A 27,607-nucleotide genomic window follows, 5' to 3' on the forward strand; every position below is an offset into this window, starting at 1 on the left:
TATGATGATAACCGACAAAGGACATAACCAAACAGGGAGTATATATACACTGGGAACTAGACGAGACACAGCGGATAATCATAGAATCAAACATTACATAATCAGAAAGCCAGGAAAACAAAACAGAATATCAGAATAAGAGTCCATAACCATGACAATAATCAATGCTTATATATATTGTTTGTATGTATTAAGGGAGCAACAGTTCAAATTGCTCATGGTTCAGTTTGCATCACGGTTTTAGGGTCACGGTTTCTGTACGATTCGGTATGTGCTATGTTCAGGAAAAAAAGGACTACTATCAAATAAAAATAAAGAAAATATGAACAAATAATATACTGTTACTGTCACAAGAGAAAGATGAGGATGAAGATGAAGATAGGATCAAATTATCAACGTAGTTAATACAACTAAAGACAAACTGGTGTAACAGTGTGTACTGCTAACAAACAACAACCAACACTAAATACTGTAAACAGAGGAACTAAATACACAGAGATAACAAACTAAATGATGAGCAGCTGTGGGGGAGGATTAGTGTCCATGGTGATTGATGAGTGGTGGGAAAATAGAACAAAGGAAACGTGACTGAAGACAAACAAAATAAAAGTCCATGAAGGTGACACTAATTGAACATAATCATGACAATAACTACAAGCAACAGCACAAATAAATACAATAGAGCAAAGATACAAATAAAATAAACATGCTTTTCAAGTTTTTCAGGTAAAGATCTAATATTACTTTTTAGGTACAGAAATTGTAAAATAACATTGCATATACATTTTTTTAAGATTAATCCTTATTAAAATTGCAAAAGCTATTCAGTCTAGAGCATTTAATGTTTTCCTTGTCTTTTATTGTTTGATAAAAATTAAAAACACAGACAGCAGGAATATTAGCTTGCTGTCACTTTAAGACACAATGACCCAGTACACTGATAATGATAACTCATGCCACGACTGTTTCATTCACTTAAGACGTAACCGACTATGTCTGCTAGGATACTGACCAAGACGGCCATGTTGACTTGAAAGAGGACTCAATATTTGCGCTCTTCTCACAAGTTCTCATTCACGTCTTCTGACTCTTAAATGTTTAAATTGACAAGGCGTAAATGAGTTTAGTTTAAACAGATAGCAACATTTGCTGTTCAGGTCTTATCTGCGCATCAATATACAGGTGATGACGGCGTAAATGACTGGTCGTATTCAAGCATACGGCACTCACATTGAATAAAGTTTACAAAAAGCGACTGTTTTGACCAGTTTTTTTTTCTTTTTTTTTTCAAAAAAACCTGAAACATGTATTAGCAGAATTTTGTCTGTCTGTTTTCACTTTTACGCAATATTTTCAATTAACCATATAATAGATGTGTGGTCAGATTAAGGGGCTGTTTACACAACACTGTTTTCAACTGAAAACAGAAGTCTTTTTATGCGCTTTGGCCGTTCATTTACCCGAAAACAGCTTTTTGGGTGTAGTCGAGTCCCAAAATAGATAAATAGCCCTGAATAAGATGCAGTAGGCATTTTTGAGGAAAAGTACTTCAAGTGTTGTTTCTATATGATTTTTAGGTGCTGAATCCATTTCTGCCGTATAACAAGTTGTAAACATCACTGTTTTGGCATAAACAATAAAAACAAAATGGCTGCCCAAAAAAAAAAAAAACGTTTTAATGCATTTATTGCAGTTTAAACATTAAACATTATAACTAAACTATGCATTCTCAGAATATTTAAACATGTAAACAATGAAAAAACAACATTACCATGAAAGGGACAGTTTTTAATGGCTGCTGGAATTATGCCAAGGTACCAAGGTACACTGGGAAGCATATATCAGTGGAAATATGCAATTATGCCCAGCCCGAAGGGGGGAACTTGGAATACACATGACCCCAGGGGGCTGCATATTGAGAATCACTGGGGTGTCCAGCCGCAGGTGGAATATTTCAAACCCAGGGGTGGCAAGGTGGCTTGCTGAGGGAAAGACACATGCTCAGAGAGGCTTACAGTGGACTACACACGTGGGGGTCGCCCAGAGACCGTGTTAGGTGTCGCCCAGCCTGCAGCTCTACAGATGTCTGTTAGCGAGGCGCCATGCGCTAGAGCCCAAGAGGATGCCACACTCCGGGTGGAGTGGGCCGTCACACCAAGGGGGCATGGTCGACCTTGCTGCTGGTAAGCCAAAGCAATGGCGTCCACTATCCAGTGAGACAACCTTTGCTTGGAGAGAGCCTTTCCCTTCAGCTTCCCACCATGACAGACAAAGAGCTGGTCTGAAGTCCTGAAACACTGCGTTCTGTCTACGTAAGCATGGAGGGTCATGGACTGGACAGAGCAGTGCCAAGGCTGGGTCTGCCTCCTCCGAGGGCAGCGCTTGCAGGTTCACCACCTGGTCTCGAAAGGGTGTGGTGGTAACCTTGGGCACATATCCAGGCCGGGGTCTCAGGATCACGTAAGAGTTAGCCGGTCCAAATTCCAGGCACGCTTTGTCAACCGAAAATGCCTGCAGGTCCCCTACCCTCTTGATGGAGGCCAATGCAACCAGGAGCACTGTCTTCATTGACAGGAACTTAAGCTCCACTGATTGCAGAGGCTCAAAGGGAGCACTCTGCAGAGCAGTTAAAACCACTGAGAGGTCCCAAGAGGGAACGAGAGGAGGGCGAGGAGGATTCAGTCTCCTCGCTCCTCTCAGGAAACTGATGATCAGGTCGTGCTTTCCAATGGACTTACCATCAACTGCATCATGATGTGTGGCAATGCACTTTCAGGGTGGAGGGAGACAGCCTTCGCTCCAACCCTTCTTGCAGGAAGGAAAGCACGACACTGATCGGGCATTTCGTGGGTTCTTGAAGTTTAGAAGAACACCAGTTGACGAAGAGGTTCCACTTCAACGCATAGGCATGTCTCGTGGACGATGCTCTAGCGGAAGTGATGGTAGCCACCACCGCTGGTGGTAGGGTACTCAAACCTGCCTCGTCCCGTCCAGGAACCACACATGGAGATTTCAAAGATCGAGGGTGCCATAGGGTGCCCCGTCCCTGAGAAAGCAGGTTCTTTCTCAGAGGAATTGGCCAGGGAGGTGCTGTCGCGAGGAGTACTAGTTCTTGGAACCAGGTGCGGTTGTGCCAATACGGGGCAACCAAAATTACCTGCTCCTCGTCCTCCCTGATCTTGCGCAAAGTCTGCGCAAGAAGGCTCACTGGGGGAAACGCATACTTGCAGAGGCCCCGCGGCCAGCTGTGCACCAGTGCATCCGTGCCGAGCGTGCCCTCGGTCAGAGAATAAAACAGGTCGCAGTGGGACGAGTTGTGGGAGGCAAACAGATCTACCTGTGCGTCCCCGAACTGATCCCAAATCAGCTGAACCGACTGGGGATGGAGTCTCCATTCTCCAACGAGAGGCCGAAACCGAGACAGATCGGCTGCACGGTTCAGGTCTCCCGGGATATAAATGGCTCGAAGCGACCTCAGATGCTTCTGACTCCATATGAGGAGGTGGCGGGCGAGTTGCGACATACGACGGGAGCGCAGACCACCTTGTCGGTTGATGTACGCTACTGTGGCGGTATTGTCTGATCGGACTAATACGTGCTGACCCCTGAGCAACGCACAGAAGCGGTGCAGGGCGAGACGTACAGCCTGCAACTCGAGGCAATTGACATGCCAAAGGCACTGGGGTCTTGTCCAGGAGCCCGCGGCAGCATGTCCATTGCACATGGCGCCCCAGCCCATTGTGGAGGCATCTGTTGATATAACAACATGCCAGGAAACTCATTCTATGGGCACTCCAGCCCATAGAAAACTGAGGTTCGTCCACGGGGTGAAGGTCTGACAGCAGGTCGAAGTCACTGGGACTCGGAGCGTGCCGTGTTGCCATGCCCACCTCGGGACTTGATCGCGAAGCGGTCTCATATGAAGCAAACCGAGCGACGTTACTGCGGCTGCGGATGCCATATGCCCCAGGAGCCTCTGAAATAGTTTCAGTGGAACCGCACTCTTGCCCTCGAACTGATGAAGGCAAGTTAGCAGTGACTGCGCGCGCGCGCTCGCTCGTAAGCTGCGCGCACATGGCGACCGAGTCGATTTATTTCCATACCGAGAAAAGAGATCCTCTGCACGGAGCAGAGTTTGCTCTTCTCCCAGTTGACCCGAAGGCCCAGACAAGCTAGGTGCCGGAGCACTAGGTCCCTGTGTTCGCAAACCTTGTCTCGAGAGTGAGCTAGGATCAGCCAGTCGTCGAGAGGAACAAGGGCTGCCTCGACAACCTTCGTGAAGACGCGAGGAGACAGGGCTAGCCCGAAAGGGAGAACCGCGTACTGGTATGCCTGCCCCTCGAATTATATATATATATACTGGTATGCCTCATCTGCATATGTAAACATGACATTTCAGAAAACTTGTAATACAAAAAATGTCTGTCTCTATGTAAATGAAAAACTGGAAAGGTTTTATGGTGATATCTATAACTTAAAAATGTTACCCTATCCACCTGTAGTGTTTCGGCTGTGAATAATGCACCTATTGTTTCAATAACAATTACAAGAAAATGGGACCCTTATTTCAATGTTATACGGTGGATCCTTATTCAGGAGACATTAAACTTTCTAAAAATGTGGTATATCAACTTTTCCTCAAAAATGCCTACAGGGTTACACAATCTTGAAGATTCGGACCTGACTAGTGCCTGAAAATGCAAACTTTTGAAAACGGGTTTCAAAGTGCACGTTTTTGAAAACGGTTTCCGAGTAAACAACAAAAACACAAATCTGAAAAAAAGGATAACGTCATGCACATGCGTATTACGTGTTCAATCTATAGTGTTTCAAGAGTTTCAGCAAGTTGTAAAAGCTATTTCAAATGGGTTGAAACATTAAATGAAAAGTCACCTTACTTTTGGAAGTTACGAAAGGAAACTTCCTGAGTTAAAGGGGCTATATGTAGTTTTCAGCGGCCTCTAGCGGTGATGTTTCAGATTGCAACCAATAAGTTTACAAGCGAGTTCTCGAACTCATGAGCGACTCGCGAGCACTCTGGGTACCGGCCAGACTGAGAGGCAACACACCGGAGAAAGCATCGCACAACATGCTGGAAACTCAGGTAAACTCCCACTGCAACGTTACAATAATAGGCTACTTTTATCAGCTTTTGAACTAATGCTCCATGCTCGTACCATGATAAGTATGGAATCCAAGCAACCGTGCCGGATTTTGGCACTGCAAGCACCACTTCACATTTTCTTCAGGAAATGTACATTCTAGGTTTGTAGATAAGGTTTCTCCATGATTCAAATGCCCTGCCGATGTTGATCCGTGTTTTCGTCCGAAGTTGATCCAATTCACGTCTGGACTTACGAGCTTCAGCAGTTTGAATTGTTTTTTATCAAAATGTGGAGTTTGTGTTGGAGTCTGTGTTGTTGCTGGAAGCAGGTCGTTTCTTAGTGTTATCAGACATGTCATAAGTTGCATAAGTCATAAGTTGCAGTGTCGTCGCTGTTGAGTGCAAAGTCAGTAGACGAGGCGAGAGGCTCGGGAGCACGCATGCAGGTCACGTCACTGGATTTCGTGGTAAATCCGACACATAAAAATAAGAATACTTGCTTTCCGAGGTAATAGCAAAACCCGCAAAGTGGATCATTTTAATGTGAGATTACAACCCCTTCACACACAGGCAATAAAAAAAGGATTCATTTTAGTAGAAAAACTACATATAGCACCTTTAATAGTTGATGGTATCAAACTATTTTCTCATCCCTGTAATAATAAACATATCAGATTCATTTTTCAATCCAATCATAAAATCTCTCCTAGAGGGAATTGTTTTTGGAATGCACAAATTGCTGATATTCATTGGAAAGAGGCATGGTTAAATTCATATCAATTTTGTATGCATGCTGAATAAAGTTAGAGGTACATTTTAAAATACTTCACAAAATCTGCCCATGTAAAGCTTCGTTATCAAAATTCATGGACATTGACAATGTTCTTTTTGTACTGTACACGAGGAAGACTTGGCTCATTTGTTTTACAACTGTGATTTATCTTTAAAGGTGTCATGACCCACATTTTGCATTTTTCCACGAGAATCAATGTATGTTATGATTGCCTAACAATTATACACTGGCCGGGAAGCCGATATTTAAAAGTGAAGCGTTTGTTTACCTCAGGGTTTGTAAAATATCCCACGTGCACGCGCACTCAAATACGAGATTTTGATTTCTACCCTGGCTTGACGTCACGACGGTGGAGGATATGCCATATATGGACAGCGCAGCAGGAAGCCACGCCATATCCCTCTCCCCCTCATATTCATTCGGCAAAGAAAGATGGAGAGACCAAGTGCACACCTGCGTTGCTCTGTGGTTGACTGCCATAAACAGCATTCTAATGTGTTTTCTCTACCCAAAACGGACGAAACTATCAGGGATCAGTGGATGAAATTCATTTTTAATGACGCTGTCCCAACAACCCTTTCAACTGGCCTAACGTTTGGTGTCTGCGCTAAACATTTTACACAGGATTCATTTAGTAATTTGGGACAATATCAGGCGAAGTTGGCCTCGAAGCTCCGTTTGGGAAAAGGTGCCATCCCCACCATCAGAGACCTGCCTGAAATTGAAACGGTAAGACTGTGTTTTTATTGCTCTAATGCGGCTATTGTATGTAACGTTAGCTTCGAGATAAACACGGTGAATGGACTCTACGAATGCTATCCACATCTTTCCACTTTGTTTTACACAACAGTAGTGATGGTACAGGAGTCCATGGTCAGTGGCTAAAACTGTTTGCTAGACCATATCGCATATATCGATATAGTTCAAATTTGCGCTCTGCTCCCCGCGCCTCCGCTCTTCCTTTTCCACTCTGCGTGCATGTTTAGAGCATGTTATGTTATGAGAGATGAATTATGACTACTTCAGAAACCCCAGCACAATAGGAACTACCAGACAGTGACATTAGTGTACGCTGAAATAAAGTCTTTCACTTCAGAAAAACTGACTTTCTTGTCCTGTCAGCCGTTATCCTGTGCTCGGAGCGCACACTCAATACACGCGTAAATGCGGAGGCGCCCGCGCTGTGTATCGCCTCACTGATCAAGGGCAAAAGAAACTACGAGCATGCAACGCTGTCAACCACCCTCCTTCCTGCAACCAATCAACGCGCCCCTCATTTGCATTATTATAATGACCGTCCACGACAGCCAAAACATCGCATCAGATCTCGCGAGACAATAATGCCTTTAGAAATAAGTGTCTGAGGAGCTCTGTGTTTATTTTTTTTCCACTTTTTTTTTTTAGAAGTGCCTGAAAGACTATAATAGAGCGTTGGGTATCCAAGGTAACACGAGGTCATGACTCCTTTAAAATGTTGGTCTGATGTTAGTTCTTTTCTTTTTGCCCCAAGAAAGGTGAATTATAAATTATCTCTAAAAAATTTTATACTGTATGTTCTTTCACACACAGAAGCAAAATGTTTGAATATGTGGTGAATGTCTATCCATAAACAAAAATTTGCAAAATGTATACCTAAATTAAATTTATTCTTAAAGGGGTCATATAATGGTACATGCACTTTTACAAGTTGATTGTACTGAAATGTGTGTTGGCAGTGCCTGTACACAACCATCATAAAATGATAAAAATCCATCCAGTGTTTTTTTTTTTAATCTTCTTATATGGTTTCCCCTCTCTCAAATCAAGCCGTTCGATTATGTGACGTCACAAAATCGACGCCCCTCCCACGATTGTTGATTGACAGCAGCGTTTCAACACAGATCCGCCCTCGCTCACGAGCGAGCTGTCAATCATAGTCCGCGCGGACCGGCGCGGTCATTGTTGAAACCTGGAGCACTGTCTATGAGCAGAATGGCGGTTCTGTGGTGTTCTTGTGGTGTTCAGGTCTTGGGTGTAATAACGAACACAGCAGTCATTTTTGACGTTCCTAAATCCGAACCGCTGAAGACGCAGTGGCTGAGTTTGTTTTCGAAGGGAATATTCCCCACGATCAACGTCAATGCTTTCATGTTTGCGCGATCAGACCTCAGACCTCTGTAGCAGCTGCAGGAATGTAAAAACTCTGACCAATCACTGCCACTCGGTCCGAGTGTAAAGAACCAATCAGATGCCTTCATGTCTCGTGCCCGCGCCCCACTGCGTGCGCTCATCACATGTCACCGTTCCCGGAAATATTCAGCTCAAAGCACCTGCATGCAGTCAGCGAAGGCAAACAAGGCAAAAACTACTTCCTCGGACCCTGCCCGCACTCTTGAACGACCTCCTCTGCTTCGCCCTCAACCCCGGACCTGTCCTCGAACCGACGATGCGGTACTTGTCTCCGGACTCGGAGTGTACGTTAGTCTTCATTAGAGTCAACAATGTTTTCATCATGGAAACTCTTACATGCAAAACACCGTAAGTTATATGTTATGAATCTTACACGAAATTCACCTTCATCACAGTGCAACTGATGGTAATGGAAAAACGTGTATCAATGCAACCTGTTTTTAGTTTTGCCTTATAAATATAGCCCGTTACCGAATCAAACTTTACCAGTATCGATATGCTAGCTTGATAGTGAGGACTAAAATAAATCTTATTTGTTTATATTCATAGTGATAAAGTTAGGTATTTTATTACATGTGATTCTGACATGATGTCACTGTATGTACTGCGCTCCTTCCTCTCCACTCGTCTCAGGTAATAAATGCGTCTTGTTCCAGCCTGAGCGTGTCGCGCGTTCATGTGTTTTGGGGGCGTGGCTTTGGAAGGAGCTCAGAAGGGAGGGGGTGGGAGTGAATGGAAATAATGAGCTGTGTTTATTGCAGATTAAAAGGTCTACAGTCACTCGATTTTTTATATTCTCTTTTTCAGAGTACTTACATTTTAATTATGTATTGGTATATAAAGACAGTTTAAACAAATTTGGAATGTTTTTTTTTTAGAAAAATATTACCTACCCTAGCTTTAAACGGCGTGCTGAAAACAGAGCTGTTTTTGACCAGGTAAAATGAGTGTTTTCTTACAATACTAATGATAATTTTTAATTAAAGTATATTACTAATTTTTTATTTAGACCCTAAATAATCATATTAGCTTGTACAAAAATGGCATTATATGACCTCTTTAATAGAGATGGAATCGCTGAAGAAGTAATTAAAGTTCATTAAAAATAATTAATGTATTATTGAAATTTTATGAAAAATGAAATTTTGTTCAACTTTATGGAGGAATTCTTTATATTGTAATGTCCCCACTATGTTTACCAAATTCTATGAATCTTGAATGTGTCAATAGGAAAAAGGAAGAAAATATTTAGCTTGTGTTTTTTTCTTTATCATTCCAGATTTTTTTTTCCTCTTTCTTGTTGTTGTTGTTTCTTTTTTTAGTTTGACTTGTTAATTTGCTTGAGGATATGTGATATCTGTCCTATGCATCATTCTTGTTGTATGCTGAAATCAGTGATTTGATTCATTTGTTTCAATAAAAAAACTAAATAAAATAAAATAAAACAAATCTGTGTTTCATCGCCATGTAATGGCCTGGCAAGAAAATACAGCGTTTTTAGTCGTTTTCGCGGATCCGTGTGAATAGGGATCGTTTTGACAATGGTGTCACCTGTAAGGAAACTCAAAGGAAAAACTTGACCATTTTAAGCATATTGTTGCCATATAAACGTACCCTCAGATGAACCGCGTTCAAGTGCGTTCCGAACCGTGGGTGGAGAACGGTATACGGTTAGGTTTTTTTTACCGAGAACAGTTACACCCCTAGTAGGCTATGTATGTATAGACTGATACCAAATATTCTCCAGTGACCAGTACGTTCCCATAATATGTGTGTTCATGTGAACATCATTTTAATCACAGTCCCTCTGAATCACTAAAAACCTGTTAATATGATTCCACTCAGACTGCAGATGTCTTTTTTCCGTAAAGGCCTCACATGCTTCAAAGCACTGGCTGAATGAGAGAGAGAAATATATATATATATATATATATATATATATATATTATCTCAGCTATCAATCCTACTCTATCCCATCATTCCTTCCAGAAGTGAATCTTTCTTCATCACACCATCCTCTCGTAAAATATCTGGCTGATAAGAGGCCAGGCTTCAGCTGGAGTGTTATTGTGTGGCTTTGAAAAGGGCGGGTGGTCAGAGCCGTGATCCCGTCAGAGAGGGTGGCTGTGATTAGAGCTGGGAGTGTGCAGGATGCGAGGACTGACTCTGTAATCTAGTCTATCCATCAGGCCATGCACACATAAAAACACGCTCACACACATACAAGCAGAGGGACACTACAACATTTATAACCGTAAAGTCAAGTTGTTCAATTGGAGATGGAGATGGAGAATGATTGCGATCCACAGCACATGCAGCATATTCCCATTCAAACAATGAGATATGATGCTTGGTGAAGGTGAAGTGTGTAATTTCAGAGCCACTATTATGTAATGCTAATGCTCACCATAACTTAAAAATGCAAGCTTAGTGAACTTGGATTCATGAGTTAAAGCACAGTCCAACTTTAATTGTTAAGTTGATGCAACTTTTTTTGTTGATGCAAAGTTGAGTATACTCAAAAAGTCCTGAAGCTGGTTGCCTCAAGTGTTTGAGTTTTCTCAACTTCAGATCTTTTTGCGAATGCCACTAGTAGCCCCCCCAAAATACCTCCTACCACCAATGTTCTAGGCCCCATTTGTTCGGACAAACAGCCCAACGTCCCAACCCACATTATTATTGAGCCATAAGTAGACTTCAAGCTGCTGAAACTGAACAACATTTTAAAAGCACCAGTGCAATGCATTTACACTTGAATGGGTTGAATGGGATGAATAGTTTACAGTAAATTATCTCTGCATAAACTGAGATTAGAAAAAAGTATCTGAATACTGAAGTGAAAATACACTGAGAACCCACTTCAAGTACAATTAATGTTTTTTAACTATAGTTCTGACATTATGACAGGCAATACTTTTCAGGCAACTTACATGACAGGCAACCTATAGAAGCCGTAGTAAAGTGGACAGACTAACCTTGAGAAACGTCTGTGCGAGACATTCTTTATTCTCAGCAGATCTGACTTCAGTATCGCTTTTCAAGTTATATTGCTTCTTGGTTTTTGTGCTTTTAAAAGAGGTGAAACTATAACATGGCAATACCACCAAAACAGTAGAGGTGAGTCATAAGGACAACCATTTTGGAAAGAGCTGCTGAGGAGCGAGGAATGGGCTAGGAAATGAAAAAAATCTTGAAACATGCAGCGAATCAGAGTGATGACCTTTCGCATCCAACAAGAATGAAATGATGGCACATTTTCAATCTAGAGTTGGTGGGGAGACCGCTGCTGAGATGGAGGAGATTGTTATGTGTGTGTGTGTGTGTCCATAACATTTCAATGAGAGAACACAGCTGGCAGTTTGATTTGTGTATTATTACTGAGAGAGCACCATTATCTGCGCTTTCATAAATTACCTCTATGATTTTCAGACTTTATGAGTCCCCAATTCCCCAAACTCCAGCCATAATAACTCTATAGCGATTGAAAAGCGCTTCATAAATGCCAAAAACCCTCAGTGTACTGAACTTTTCCTTTGGTCAATCACCCTGTACTTTGAATTACCACCATTTAAAAGGCAAACACTTTTTACAGCATAGTGAGAAATGCACTCTCTTTCTGTATTACAGTCAACAGACAAAACAAACCTGCCTATTAGCAAAGCTCACATCCACACATAAACACTAACCACTCAAAATCACTGCTCTGAGCTACACACTCATTACCTCTTCCACGCTTAGCCATGCTGACACAGTGGCAAACATTTGAGGGTTCGGAGGGTGGGGGGGACACAAAGTTAATGTGATCAACAAGGCATGAGTCACATTGTTTTAGTATATGTTGGGAACTACAGCGTACGTGTTGATCTAACACCTATTTTAACTGTCCAAATGCAGGTAACTATTAATAGAACCTTCAGGCTAAAGCTCTGTGACATAAACAGCTCACTTTGCACACCAATACTTACCAAACTTTCACTTACTTTGATGTTTAAAATCCCCAGAATGAAATTATATAGTTGTTCTTAGACAGGTAAGCTTTTGTTACTCAGAGCATTATGGGCAATAAACAGCAATAGCTGTGTTTGCTAGAGGTGTAATCAGTTTAGCATGAGAGGCAATAGTGAGTAATGTTTTTACCTGTATATCTGAGTTAAAGGAATGTTCCGGGTTCAAAACAATTTAAGCTCTATCAACAGCACTGTAGGCATAATATTGGGTACCAATGAATATAATTTGCCCCTCAGTTTAAATATGAATCCTGTGCTTTTCCACTTACACAAATGAAGTAAAAACCTGTTTATTTCTTGAAATATAAATTCACGAGTTCACACTTACATATCATTTTGAGGGAGTAAGATTTAATGCGTATTTGGCGTGCTGTCCGGAGGGAGGGCCCCGAGCTCGGAATTCAGCCCGAACCCAGAGTACATGTAAGTGTTTAGAACTAGAAGTGTGGAGAAGGGGTGGTGGGGGGATGCTGCAAACTGTCAATGGATCGAGGTAAGACTGCTGAGTCTATATATTCACCTTATTTTTAACGGAAATACGGACGCAGCCAGTTGACGGTATTTTGTGCGAGACTTCCGGTAAGGCACTTCCGGTCACTGGCGAGCGTTGTTCGTAACAACAAACTCATCGTTATGGCTTCGAGGAAGACCGGGATTGTTTGTGCAGTTAGAGGTTGTCATAATAACTGGCACAAAAGAAAGATTTACTTGGAGCAGGAGTGTTTTAATCATCGAATTATTGACATTTTAATAAATACGACCGGCGACACACTGGCTGCGTGGCGTTTCTGTTGCGTGGTGTTTTCTATGTCTTTGCACACCAGAAACGTCTCTGACGAGGCGTACGTTGCTGCTGCTAGGTGACACGATAAGCCTCATTGGTGATATATTCGACATATGGGGAGAGAGTTGTGGAAGGCACTTAATGTTAAACATAAATATATAACAGCAAAGACAACGTCGGCAGTATTGACGGCAAAATAGGCTACAGAATATTTCGTTCTGTATTGACAGGTGCAATATTTGAAAATCGATAATATATATATATATATATATATATATATATATATATATATATGTATATATTTTTTTTTTTTTTTTTTTTTTACATTTAGGCTATATCTGCATTTATGTCAAAACCTAAATTCAAACATCAAAATGTCATTAATATGTATTCATATCAAAATGACATGCAAACATATTTTCCTATTCTATTTTGCCTGGAAACGCTTCCGAAACGCTTGCGTGTCGCGTGAAAAATAGGCATCGATTCTATTTCTAGCATGCACGCGTTTTCCCTGAGACGCGCGTGTCACGCAGGCAGTGTGCAAGCTCTAAATAACCGGTTAACATGGGAGCCGAAATAACGGACACGCCACGCAGCCCATTTGAAGAAACGACCGTATGTTTGTTCTTTTCATTTCGTGAACACAAGACCTACAGAAGACCACCCGATACCAGAAAAGTGGCTGGGCTACGAAGTCTGAATAAAAACTCCAAGGAGAAACAAAATCATCATAGTAACCCCTGTATAAAATCTAGTCATCATGGCATGATCATCGTGGCATTTATTTTGTATGATTTATAATTATTTATAGCCATCTATGATCTACTTATTGCTATCATGTGCTTTGGTTGCATTCTGATGACATTATTAATACATTTGACATGACAAAATAGCCTACCTCCATAGATATATTAACTTAGTCCAGCGTTGGCTCGACCGTGTTTAGGGCGGTGCTGAAGGCGCCGGCGAAGTTTTGGCAATCTGCCAGCTAGATGCATGAGTGTTTTCAACCAGGTCCAGAACCCGACCTGGGTGAGGCGGGGCTTTAGTTCTTTGTTGTATTCATCTGCTACGGCATGTGTAACATTTTTCTGTCAACTCTGCATAATCCTTCGCAATCGATATCGTTAGTTAGCCCAGAGAAGCGAGGAAACGGAAGTGCCGCACAAAAACCGGAAACTGGACCCATATTTACTTCCGCGTTCGAAAATAAGGTGAATACCCTCTTATCATTGATTGCTGAGTGCTATCCACTCGTGTTAATTATCTGAACGTGCTCCTCCCGAACTTAGTTAATAAAACTTCATGTTGTTTGATGATTTCATTAAGTGAGAATACTTATAGGTGGATGAACTTTGTGGATGAATTTACAACATAATTCTTTACTTTGTGTAAACAGTGCTTTTCAGTGCAGTTACAGTACGTCAAGTCGTCATGACGACAAAGCTAAACTATTGGACATAATTTCATACAAAGCCATTAAGCAAATGTTTGTAAGTCTTGTCTGATAAAAATATGTTTTGTGGGTTTTAAACAGGGTCCATTTTATGTAGTAACCCCATATTCTGTGCTAAAGCTTTAAAAAACAACAGAGAAAGTTTTGTGTGTGTGTGTGTGTGTGTGTGTGATCAACATTATACTACAGATGCTGTCCAGCTTGTCTGGCACTGAACCCAAAACATTTCTAAAGAGCATTATAAGCAATCGTTTTTGATAGCTCAAACAATAGTTGCCTATTTCAAAGGAATAGCTTGCAGTCAAGCAATGTGCATGATGATGCTGCAAGTTATATATACGGTTAATGTTGAGGAATGATGTGCATAATAATGTATTGGTCTTTATATTATATTATATTATATTATATTATATTATATTATATTATATTATATTATATTATATTATATTATAATATAATATTATATTATATATTTATTTATACCAAGTTCTGGCATGACACCCTAGTTGTTTGGCAGGCTGATAGGTCCTTAACTTAATTTGGTAACGATCACATCGTCATCTACATAGCGCAGCCGATTGATTGCTGTTCCATCAGTGGCCAATGAGCTGCGGCTCAACATTCAAACAAATACCAATAGTGTTTCTGTTAGCAGCCTGCAGCGTGCTTCAGAAACCCTCCACCTTCCCCAGCTCCACCTGTATATATCTGCTACAGGGGTTAATTCATGTATGTTACATATGCAGCAGCAGCAGCAGGACGTCTTACATGCTCACAGCAATGTCTTTAAATGTATTGGCAGTAGCAAGTCTTGGCACTTGCACTGCAGCAGCAGCAGCGTAGCGGATCTATTCCGCCAATACCATACATTAACCTTGCCATATCCATTACCATGCCAATCTTTCCGAGAGTTGTCATGACAGAAATGTATTTATTCGGTTACACTTTATTTAAAGGTGACAGTTACATTGTACTTACTCAAATAAATACTGAGGAATATTAATGAACTACATGTACTTACTATAGAGTTACAGTACAGTTATGGTAAGGGTTTGGTTTAGGGTTAGTTACTTGTAATTATGCATAATGTACTGTTATTACTATAGTACTAGTAACGTGTAACTACATCACCTTTCAATAAAGTGTTACCATTTGTTCTGAAAAGTAGAGATAAGCAATGAGATTTGAATTGCTTTGTTTGTGTAAACAATGACTCCAGACTAATGTGATTGTAACAGTCTTCAAATCATCTGCTCCCATGATTATTCATAATCAATGTTTTACTTGTGATAACTATGACCTAACTAAAGTGCTGCACTTAGCATCCATATTTCCTTAAGAAACAAATTGAATCAGTGTGGCTGTGGATTCTAAAGTAGACCTTTATGACCTTCACACAACTTGCATACAAGTCAACTTCAGTTTTGTACATTCCTGATCTTAATAAAGCAGCACTGTGGGCAATATGTATCCATAGCTCTCAGAAATCTCTTGAAAATGTGTACTCTGGTTACTTGCCTAAAATGATGTTGCACAAAAAACAAAGCGAGCAGACATCTGAGTGGCCAAACTGTTGCTAAAATGCTCAGTAATGGCTGAGAAAGGGACAATGCTAATGGGATTCAATACATTTATTCAGTGAGAGGAACTTAAAGGGTCATATTTTGTAACCATTAAGTTTTTTTCTCCCCTGAGGTCCACTTAATGATAGTGAAGTATTTTTCAGCAAAAAGTTATGACCTTCCCCCTGACCCTTAGAATTAAACAAGTTGCTGAACAAATTTAGAAAAAGCTGTTCCCTTTCAACTCATGCTGCGCTCGAGATATTGACGCCATGGGAACACTTATATTATAACGCTGATTATATATATAAATATATTAAAGAAATGGTGAGCAAACAGGGTTTTAAATAGTGTGTCCCTTCCTGCCCTCGCTATATCACACAATTTATGGTTTGTTTGTCTGGAAGAGGAGCCTACACGATCAGCTCTAAAGGGGGCTGACTGCTCATTGTGAGCAGCTACTGCTAAGGACACTTCGCTCCTGCCGGGCGCTCCCCCGCGGTTTAGGCCCTGCTGCTGACGAGGCAGAGTGGCGGCTGAAATTGTGGGGATCGCAAATGGATCTAATGGAGGGGTTGGAGATAGGCTCTGCCATGTCTCTGCTCTCACCAACTAGATCCAGCACCCACTCTCAGGGATCCGAAGCACGCTCTGCTGTTTTTATCTGCCCAGACTGAGGCTATCCAGCTTCGAGGAGGTGAATGTGCTGAGCATTGAGGCAGGAGATATTGAGGACACGCCACCTAATTCTCCTGCTTATGAGGAGCTGTAACTTATGCCGTGGCCAAACTGAAAATTGACTGGCTGGCTGAGAGGTCCAAAAAGCAAGCTCTTTTCTGTTTTCAAGTGTTTTCTGTCTTCTTAATACAACCTCCACATCGGGGCCTGCTGTTTTTTCCCGATCTCCACACAGAGGTGTCGAGGTTGTGGAGGAAACCATTTTCGTCTGGGGGGTTTGCGGTCGCGTCCACTTCACAAACTGGCAAACCAGATCCTCCTGTGGACTCAGGGAAAGTTGCTCTCCCTGAGAGAAGTGTATATCCGCACCAAAAGCAGACATCCTGTCGAGGCAAGTGCTGAGGCCCGGGGAATGGAGACTCCACCGCATGGTGGAGGAGTCGTTCTGGAGGGAGTACAGCCAGGCGGATTCGCATCTCAAGAAACGACACACTGTCCGCTTTCATTCTCCCTCAGCTGGATGCCATGGTGTAGACGTGGCCAAGGCTGCATCTGTACACCTTTTCCCCGATTGCTCTGCTTCCGGGAGTTCTGGAGAGAGTACACTGGGACAGGGTCCATCTATTGTTAGTAGCCCGTTCTGGCCGGCCCGAGTATTGTTCTTGGACCTCATAATTCACTTCAGAGCTCCCTCCATGAGGAAACTATATGCCTTAAAGTGGAGAGTCTTCACTTCATGATGCGGAAATCATGCGGCTTCCATGATCCTTTTGGAAGGCCGCTCAACGGCCCTGTTCGTGCCTATGAAAACTTTCCAGAGAAATTTCTAACATAAAAAACTGTGTTTATTTGCCGATATCATCTCTAAAGAGAGTAGGAGACCTTTAGGCCCTGTAGGTTGCCCCATCAGTTTGCAACTAGTATGGTGAAAGCCTTTCTACACCCTAGGTATGTTCCTAAGGTCCCCACTAATGTGGCGTGATCTATTGTTTTGCAAAGACATTGGACCAGTAAAAAGCTACATCTGCTATGCCCAGTTAGGGCATAGAATACTTAAGTTCATAGAGCTGCCCTGTGGTGTAAGACTGATAAATTGTTTGTGAAAGGGGGCCCCTAAATCCAAACAGAAAGAGCAAGTCGATAGTCGAGGCTACTGTATCTTTCTAGCATATGAGGCTTCTGGACAGCCTTCACCTATGGCTGTCAGATCTCATTCGATTAGGAGTATGACGGCTTCAAAAGCATTTTTGTCAGAGGTATCCATACAAGACGTGTGTGATAAGGCAGGCTGGTCCTCTCCGCACACATTTATGAGGTTCTACAAACTAGACTTGGATCCAACACTGGGGTCCCAGATGCTCATGTCTTAGTTGTGCTCACCATGATTCATACTAGAAAGGAACTTGTCCGGTGGAGTAGGTATTATTGTTCCCATAGTGTTGCTATCTCAGATGTCTCATTCTCTTTTTTTAGGGAACCATGATTACAGTCATAACCTGAGACATTTTTGCAGTTTAGTTTCAATAAACAATCTTTGTGAGCTGGGAATGAAGGTTTGAATTCTGTTGATGTTTGATTTGTAGGATTAATATGGACATCAAAGAGAGTAACTTAAAACTTTGAAATGGCTTCAGCAAATAGGCATAACACATTTGGTGGCAACCAAAGAGGACCAAAGTTACTTGTTTAACCAAGACAGAATATTTAAAATGGGGGGAAAGGGGAAATTAAATCATTTTATCCTGAGGAAACACCTTTACAATTGAGCACAATAATATAAAAATTATGAGCTTTCTTTTAATTAATTTCACAAGGTCCCTGTGGTCACAGAACCAATGAACTAAAACCATTCATTCTTTTCTCAGAATGGAAGCCAAATCACCCGTTAGTAGTTTTGAGCAGGTAAACTCAGGCAGCCGCACAGTGGTCTGTGCAGCTCAATCAAGTGAAAACTGAAAGGCGATTTATTCAAAGGTGGAGTCCCAGTGGGCAAAAGATAGGGGAGAGGACGGGTGCATGATTTGAGACAGACGGCTTCCCGGCAGGAGTTATGTTGGTTATAAGAGGTGCACAGGCTAGTTACAGCATTGCAGCAAAAAGCTATGCAACATTAGTTCCCATTTTTATAATAAAGAAAAAAAACTCACAGTGCGCAATGCAAACATCTGCTTTAACTGACACGCTCAGATTCAATGAAATCGCTAAAATGTGCTCTGATTCTAAATTTAAGCATTTCAATTGACTACATATTCATGTTTCTGCACATGCAATCTGAGTACTAGCTTCTACATCGTATTGTGCAAAGGCTGGCTGCCAAATGTAAGCAAGTGCACATCCATCTGCGTCCTCCAACTAATGTAGCACATCCATCCTTTTGCTCCAACTGATGTAACACCCTCTAACAGTTATCTGACTGAATGAATAGCTGGCATGAGACAATGTAAGACTGTTTAGGAATCAAGCATCGCTGTAATTCCTAAGCCATAAGACAACAGCCATTTGTAGGTTGACTTCCTGAAGAGTGTAAACACTGTATCAACTTCTAGCTTTAAGCAATAGGGGTAGACTGGAGAATAACTGGAAGTGGCATTCTAAAAGTACTGATATACAGCACTGTATCACTCCGTTTGTCTGTGTCTGCATGTTCCAGACAGTATGTCAGTATAGTCAGATGTTTCTATCCACATATTGTTATGCAAATTTGGGGATATAGCATAAATAAACACTGAATGGAAACTAAAATGTACATAAATTAAAAAAATGTGCTGAATTGAGGTGGATATTTTTTTTTTATCTGATAAGAAGGCATGTGCATAAAATATGATAAAAACACATTTACCAAATAAAACCCTTGATGAGCAACGTAAAACTAACAAGACTTGATTAGATAACTGTAATAACCAACGGACCAATTTACATAGCTTCTAAAATATTGTTTTGGTCATTCCCTCCCAGAACTGTATTACACGACTGAGTTCCCACACACTAGGTATCCACCTCCAAACGCAAGATAACCTGACAGTGTTTATTGCATTTATTCAACACACTCTGAGACGCAAGTAATTTATGACGTATGAAAAAAGAGCCACAGTGGCTTCCCCCATTGTAGCGACCTCCATTTTTATTAAAGATATTTTGTGGCAATTTCCCAGAAAGCGGCGATTTTGTTTTTTTGGACAAACGGGAAGGAAACTGTTCTTCAATTCAGACAGGAAAAAAGAAACAAGTGACTGTCTTTAGGAATAAGTCAGTGAATCATTCACTCAAATCAGCCACATTCCACATACTAGCACACTTATTCTTCCATAGGAAGATATGGTAAAAATAGTAACAGCAGTATGCTAGTCTGCAGTTCCGAATTCAGCCTTGTCTTTAAGAGTCATTGAATCATTCACTCAAGCGGTTAGTTCAAAAACACTGATTCATTTAGGAACATAACAAGTGACTGGTCTATATGGCTGTGTCTCATTTTAAAGGCTGTAACCTTCAGAGGTCACATCTGTCGGTGGCAGAAAAACAACCATTTTAAAAACGGTGTAATGACAGGCTCGATGGCGTACACGGCCGACAAATATGACCTCCGGAGGGCACAGCCTTCAAATTAAAAGACATATCTTATGAGTGAATTACTGAATACATTATTGATTCATTCAAAACACTGATTCAATCAGGAACACAAAAAGTGCCCTGTCCCAAATGGAACCCTGAGCCCTCACAATCTTCTTCCAAGTTTGACGACCGTCTAAATCATTCATTAAATCATTCACTCAACCAAATCTGAAAACCAGACACTGTTACTGTGTGTTGTTCAGGGATGCAGGATTGTTATGGCCAATTTAATGTTTCATGTTTTGTTTTTGTTTTCATTATAAAAGAGCATTGGTGACTGTGACTACAATCCAGGGCTTAAAACATCCAAGCGTGATGAGCGTCAGTATTGTAGTCCGTGTGTTATCTTGTCCTTTTTAAGGATGTTGATGTTGATAGTTTAATCATATAGCAGACAAATTAAAGAGAAAAAAAATCAAAGGAAGCTGTGCTGGTCCAATTCTCCTTCTGGACATGAGACAGAGAGGAAATGCTCACTACAGCAACTTATAAAGAAACAACTGTGAGGGTTTGCGGTGAAGGAGGCACTGAGCACAGGCAGAGATAAGTGTGTGAGTGTGTGTCTTATTACACTTCTATTTTCAGCCACCAGAGTCTGGGATAACTGTCCAGTGGACTTCGCCTTAGATTAATGTGCTTGTTTTATGCACAGCTGGGTTGGAGGAACAAAAGGAATTGGACTTGTCTGAGTGTGTGTGTGTGTGTGTGTGTGTGTGTGTGTGTGTGTGTGTGTGTGTGTGTGTGTGTGTGTGTGTGTGTGTGTGTGTGTGTGTGTGTGTTCTCCGAGGGAAAACAGGTGCAATTCAGCAATCAGCAGTAGAAAGAAATTACTCATAGCTCTTAGTTGAAAGGCTTGCTTGAATAATCTTGAATAAAAAAAGAAAAAGAAAAATGAGACTATCTCAGGAGCAAAAGCTATCTTATGACCACACATCTTTCCAAAACACATAATGAAGAAACACACCACTCACATCTTATTCGGTTCACATAAATGAATAAATTCTCTATCGTATAAAACACTGAGACTCTTTTTGATGAATAGAAAGTAAAATAGAACAGCATTTGATTTAAAATAGAAATATTTTGTAACAGTTTAAAAGTAAAGTACTGTAATTTGTGTAAAAGTGTAAACTATCTATAACAGGCATTTACTCATTTCCTGCCTTTTTCAAAGCACACCTTATTTTTTTGCTTGGTTAAGAGTAAAAACAGGTGAGTGCAGGATGTTTGTTTGATGAATGTGAATAAGTGTGAAACTCGGTTAGCAAAAATGAAACCTTATCTGCCACTAAAGATTCACCACAACCCAGGATGTGTAACCGACTCTCAGCGGTTTAAGCAGATTAAAGTGTGATGCTAATAGGCGATAAAGTGTAACATTTCCAGGCAGCATCACTATTATTATCACTCAAACGTAGAGTATTTAGTGTACAACAAAACCCTCCTATACAGACATGAATGACACCTTAAAATGTGTGTCTTGTTGATTAGAGGTGTTTAATGCTATTAAAAAAACATTCATAGACTTACACAGAAGGTGGGACGTGAGTCATATTAGAAAGCAGAATATTATAAAGAACTAGGTTGGGCTCATTTGGCCAGAACACCCTATAACCCCCCTGACAACACCCTAACATCCCACAACAGCAACAAATAAAAACAGTTTGAATCTTTGGAACCACAGCGCAATGGCCTGGCAACCAATGGCAGCAGGTAAGCAGGTTTCAGTCTAGTTTCAGTAAAGTTCAGAGTTTTCAAGGTTATTCAGATTGTGACTGACTGACAAAGCAGCTCTAGCTCAGCTTATTTTACTTTTAAAACAAGAAGAGGCAGACTTCTTTTTTACAGTACAATTTTAAGACAGGAACGTGTGACAAGCTTCTGCTTAATATTTTAAACACCCAAAGAGCTCATCATGAATAGCATTTCCCCCCAATTCTGAGCACAGAAGATTGGCCACCAGCATCTCTCATAACAGCTGTTCTGCTGTATCACAAAATGACATTTCCTTCTGGTCCTTATGATCCAAAACACTGTAAATTGTCAAAGAGATTCACAACTACCATCTGATAGCACCAGACTATCAAAGCATGCCATAGTTTTGCTCAAGGTCAGTATGGTGCGACATATCAGGTCTCAACGGTATGCATTCTGCAGTCTGCAACCGCTATTATGTCCTTCCTGTCTGGAAAACTGAAGGTGTTTACAGTTTTAAAAACGCTGAACTCAAAGTGTGGCAGAGAGAAGAGCTGAGCTCACAGCACTGGAGAGTCGACTGACGACAATCTTGTTTTATTGTTCAAATGAGAGGAATGAGACTTTTACAAACAATGTAAAGCCAATCAGGTAGTGAACAGTCAAGAGCAAGAGGTAAAAATAAGTATACCAAATAATTTCACATCAATTCATATAATTAAAAGTAAACATTTTACTGCAGACAGAAAACAAGAGACTAACTGATTGTCATGACAATGGACAGCCACCTCTGGCACCATGTCTAGACTGAAGTAAGCAGCATGTTGCAACTCAACAAAACTAAATCACTCCAATTATAATCAATGGAGTTGCCTGCTAAGCCACTTCATTTTCCTCTGTCTGACTTGAGTAAAAATGTCAAATGTTTTACTCGTATTAAAAATATATTATTATTTTTTTAAATGTCTTTTATTTTATAATCATCATTTTTTGCATCATATTTTGTTTCTGTCTATATGCAAGCAATACTAATGTGTATATCAAAAATCAAAAGTTGTATCTGTTAATATCATTTAATGGTCCCAATAATTAACATTAGCAAACATGAACCAACAATGAAAAGTTGTATTTTACAACAACAGGTTACAAAGATTAATAAATTCTGTAACAGATTTAACTAATGAGACATTAGTGTTACCAAAATAACTTCTTAATGTAACAATTATAATATGTTTTTTACAGTGTATTTTGTCTAAGATGGCTTAGTTTTTCTTGAAAAGTACTATTGTAGCCAACTTGAAAATTTACATTAAAGGGTTAGTTCACCCAAAAAATTTACATTTAATTACTCACCCCTATGTCGTTCCAAACTCGCAAGACTTTCGTTCATCTTGAATGATGAAATCTGAGAGCTTTCTGTCCCTCCGTTGACAGTCTACGCAACTACCACTTCAAAAAGTTCATAAAGAGATCCATATGAATTGAGCGGTTTAGTAAAAAAATTCTGAAGAGACTCAATCGCTTTATATGAACAGATTTAATTTAGTCTTTTATTCACATATTAACATTGATCAGCGAACACAAACAGAAGCTCAACCGAACATGCTTGACGCGGAAGAACAAACCTCATTGGTTCTTGCCGAAGCTCAAGCGTGCTGCGTAACGCGAGAATGAACCTCATTGGTTCTGATGAGTGAGTTGATAAATATTTAAATGTGAATAAAAGCCTAAATTCAATCTGTTCATCATATAAAGCGATCGTGTCTCTTCAGAAAATTTGGACTAAACCGCTCAATTCATATGGATTCGTTTTACAATCTCTTTATGAACATTTTGAAGCGTCAAAATGTTAGTTGCGTAGCTGTCAACGGAGGGACAGAAAGCGTTCAGATTTCGTCAGAAAGATCTTCATCTGTGTTCCGAAGATGATTGAAAGTCTTACGGATTTGAAACGACACAAGGGCGAGTAATTAATGACAGAATTTTCATTTTGGGTGAACTAACCCTTTAAGTATTGCTAACATGCACACTGATACCTAGCCTGTGACGATCCTTACATTTGATCCTTACGTTAAAACTTTACTCTCATTTGAAGGTTTTTTGGGGACAAAGTACACAAAATAAGTCAGCTGTGTGTGTGGACAAGAGCCAGAGAGAGAGACCGTGGCCCATTGACCTACTGAGGGCAAAAAAAATCCTTGCCCTTTTAAAGCAGCACCATCTGTTACCAATCACCTCAAACCAGCAGTAATGTACATTAGACAGAGAGAGAGAGAGAGAGAGAGAGAACGAGTGAGAAAGACAGAGAGAGGGAAAACAAAGGAAATGGGGGATGGGTGCAGAGAGGAGGCAACAAAGATCATCTGAGAATGTGCAAGCGAGAAAGAGTGAAGACTGAGAAAGAGTGAGGGAAGAGAAAAAAATGTATATCCTCCATTGTGTACATTTGTCTGGAGTTTAGTGACTCAAGACGTGGCATTATATATTTTGGGGGAAGTTGGAGGCTAATATTTCAATGCTGACAATAAATGACAGCCTCAACTGCATGTCATGCTAATACAAACGTACTTGCTGTTCCCTTATAAGGGCCGTACCTCAACAAAGCACTGCTGACACCTCTCACACAAGATCTGCCAAAGATGAACTAAGTTTGAGGAACAGAATCTTTGGTAACTGTTGTAGGCCTACTGATGGCATTTAAGTCAGAAACTCATACACAAGTGCGGAAATGCAAATAGGAATGCTTAGCCAACGCATTGCTCTGCTGTACATACTTAAAGGGACAGTTCACCCTTAAAATGAAAATTCAGTCATCAGTTAAATCACCACTACTTAAATAGTGGTCTTTATCTCACACATCGACAAAAGCACTAATTTGACTGGACAGTTCAACACTGGTTGGAATCACTATACATTCTGACACTATATCGTGGGACTAAATATTGTCAGGAAAAAATAAATCTTTACTCCAACACAGCTGTGTAGAGTTGACAGCCCTGCATCTCATTCCGTTTCAAAATCTGAGTCGCTCTCAATATCAAACTGTTATTTCCACCAGCTTGTTCCTGCTACATGTCACAGTCACATTAAATATGGCAATAACAGCAATATTTCCACTATAATCAGTGAGCATTACGAGTGCTCATCTAAACGCAAATATGGAATCATCACTCTCAGTGATATTTTCAGCGAAGACTGAAGAGGGAAGGCTTACTTAATCTTGAGGATGCACGAGAGAGCAGATTACACAAACACTGGCTGCTTGTCAGGAAGAGAACAAAACAAGCCTTCTGCAGATGGGACTGCAGGGCAGAGAGTCTGAGAAATGCATCAGGGTGAATCAGAGTTGTGTTAGGAAGCATGCGACCGTTCTCGCCGCTGCAGATGGCATTCATAAATGCATAATCACATCATGCACAATTTAGCTCTGTGTCTAATGGCAAAAGAATGTTAGGCTCTTACGAGAAGTTGTTTTTCTAAGAATTGCACTGCTAAATGCAGTTCTGGTTAGCACATAAATGCAAGCAGAAGCTGCAGTATCCTTTTTTTAAAGGCCTGGTTTCACAGAGAGGGCTTAGATTAAGCCATGATTAGGCCTTAGTTAAATTAGGACATTTAAGTAGCTTTTTTAAACGTGCCGTAGAATAAAACATTACTGGTGTGCATCTTGAGACAAAACAATGGCACAGACACATTTGAAGATATGTCAGTCGTCCAAGTTGTTTTCAGTTAAAACAGCTCAAAGCTTGTCTGTGACACCGGCCATAAATGTTTTATAGAGACTTATAACTTAAAACCTTACCCTTGGGGCCTGTACTTAACCAAAAATCAGTACATACTACAGGTCAAATCGGTTTTAGATCGGTAAGATTTTTAATGTTTTTTAAAAGAAGTATCTTCTGCTCACCAAGGCTGCATTTATTTGATTAAAAATACAAACAAAAACAGTCATATTGTGAAATATTATTACAATTTAAAACAGCTGTTTTCTATGTGAATATATAGTTGTGTAATTTATTACCGTGATCAAAGCTGAATTTTCAGCATCATTACTCCAGTCTTCAGTGTCACATGATCCTTCAGAAATCATTCTAATATGATGATTTGATGCTCAAGAAACATTTATGATTATTATCAATGTTGAAAACAGTTTTTTATATTTTTATTTCAGGATTCTTTGATGAATAGAAAGTTCAAAAGAACAGTATTTATCTGAAATATTACAATATTACTATATATATATATATATATATATATATATATATATATATATATATTATTTATCCTTTCAAATGATGAGTGTATGAAGCAGGATGACAATAAAGCATAAATTGATTATTTAAGTATTATTTCATAAATTGCTTGACATTGATTCTATGTTTGAATTTTTGTAAACTTTGTTTTAAAAAGGAATATGAAATAAATATAAACGTATTAAAAAATGTAAACACTCTCATTGTAAGATCTGCATACTAAACTGTGGCAGGTTTTCTTTATTATTTGCATGCTGAATTGTGATTCACACTTTTACACTGCAAAGACTGATGTGTTGTTTGTTGCTTCTCATACATGCTGAGTGTCATGACAACAGTGAAGTGCTTCTGATACAGCATTTCATTTGCACAGAACCAAAGGCTAAAACTTGAAGACTTATTCTTCTGCTGCATTTCAAGCATTGAGCGTTCATTGAGCATACAGCGTTCTTCTGTTTTATTATTATTATTAGTAGTAGTCATAGTAAAGCTGTTCATTTAACACACTAATTGTGTTAATAATTGTATAATACAATAGTCTTTATATAAATGTATTCTTGGACTAATTCAAGCTTGAAATACCACCTAAAGCAAAGCATCTGCAGTAATTCACAAAAAAGAATAGAACTGTATATATATATATTTTAATCATTTTTTTCTTTGTTCAAAATTTACACAATTTCAAAAACGAGTCAATATATCATCAACCAAAACGAGTTTTTGTCTTACCCTGATTCACTATGGTAAGCCTATAATAAGTGTTTAAGTTACGCTTTATTTTAAGGTGACAGCTACATTGCACTTACTCAAATTAGTACTGGGTAGTATTAATTAACTATGTACTTACTATAGAGTTATGCTTAGGGTTAGGGTTTGGTTTAAGGTTAGTTACATGTAATTATGCATGCTTAACTGTTATTACTATAGTAAGCACATGTAGTAACGTATAACTATGTCACCTTAAAATAAAGTGTTACCAGTGTTTATATTTTAGACCTAGCGGTATGGTTTTCCCAGGAAATTACGTACATACGTCAATCGCCCGTGTGTGTCCCGTCATACCAGTAAATACAGAAAAGTTTCTCATGAAGCACGCTAAATCTCAAACCTCTGGGAAATCAGCCGTCTTTAAAAACAGAGGAGAACAGAGGATAGTCTGCTGGCAAAAAGAGAACGTGGCAGAACTCGTTATAAAACGACAATCAAAATTGGTTTGGCTTTTTGGAGATGGCGAGAACCAAAAGTTTGTTAATAAAGCAGAACTAAACATAACATAACCGTTAAACTCAGCAGGTGAATCAGGTGTGAACAGATAAATTGCCATATGAAGCTCTCTAAGAGAGTTTATTGAAAAGCATTATCTATTGAGAAGAGTCCTTTCACTATGGGTTATTTTAGCACTGTGCTGGAATTTATTCTCAAGGAAGTACCATGTTTATTAATGGGTATAGCTACAGTAACGTCTTCAGCTCGTCAGCGTGAGATCCTTTCTAT

The 27,607-nt window shown here is 40.1% G+C and overlaps 1 protein-coding gene across 1 annotated transcript in view; it reads right to left on the reverse strand.

Annotated features, from left to right (window-relative positions):
• adam19a (ADAM metallopeptidase domain 19a) overlaps positions 1-27,607 on the reverse strand; it is a 115,387-nt gene that overhangs the window by 53,817 nt on the left and 33,963 nt on the right. The gene's annotated exons all lie outside the window — the stretch shown is intronic.

This window comes from Rutilus rutilus, assembly GCF_951802725.1.
Source record: "Rutilus rutilus genome assembly, chromosome: 3".
NCBI lineage: Eukaryota > Metazoa > Chordata > Actinopteri > Cypriniformes > Leuciscidae > Rutilus > Rutilus rutilus.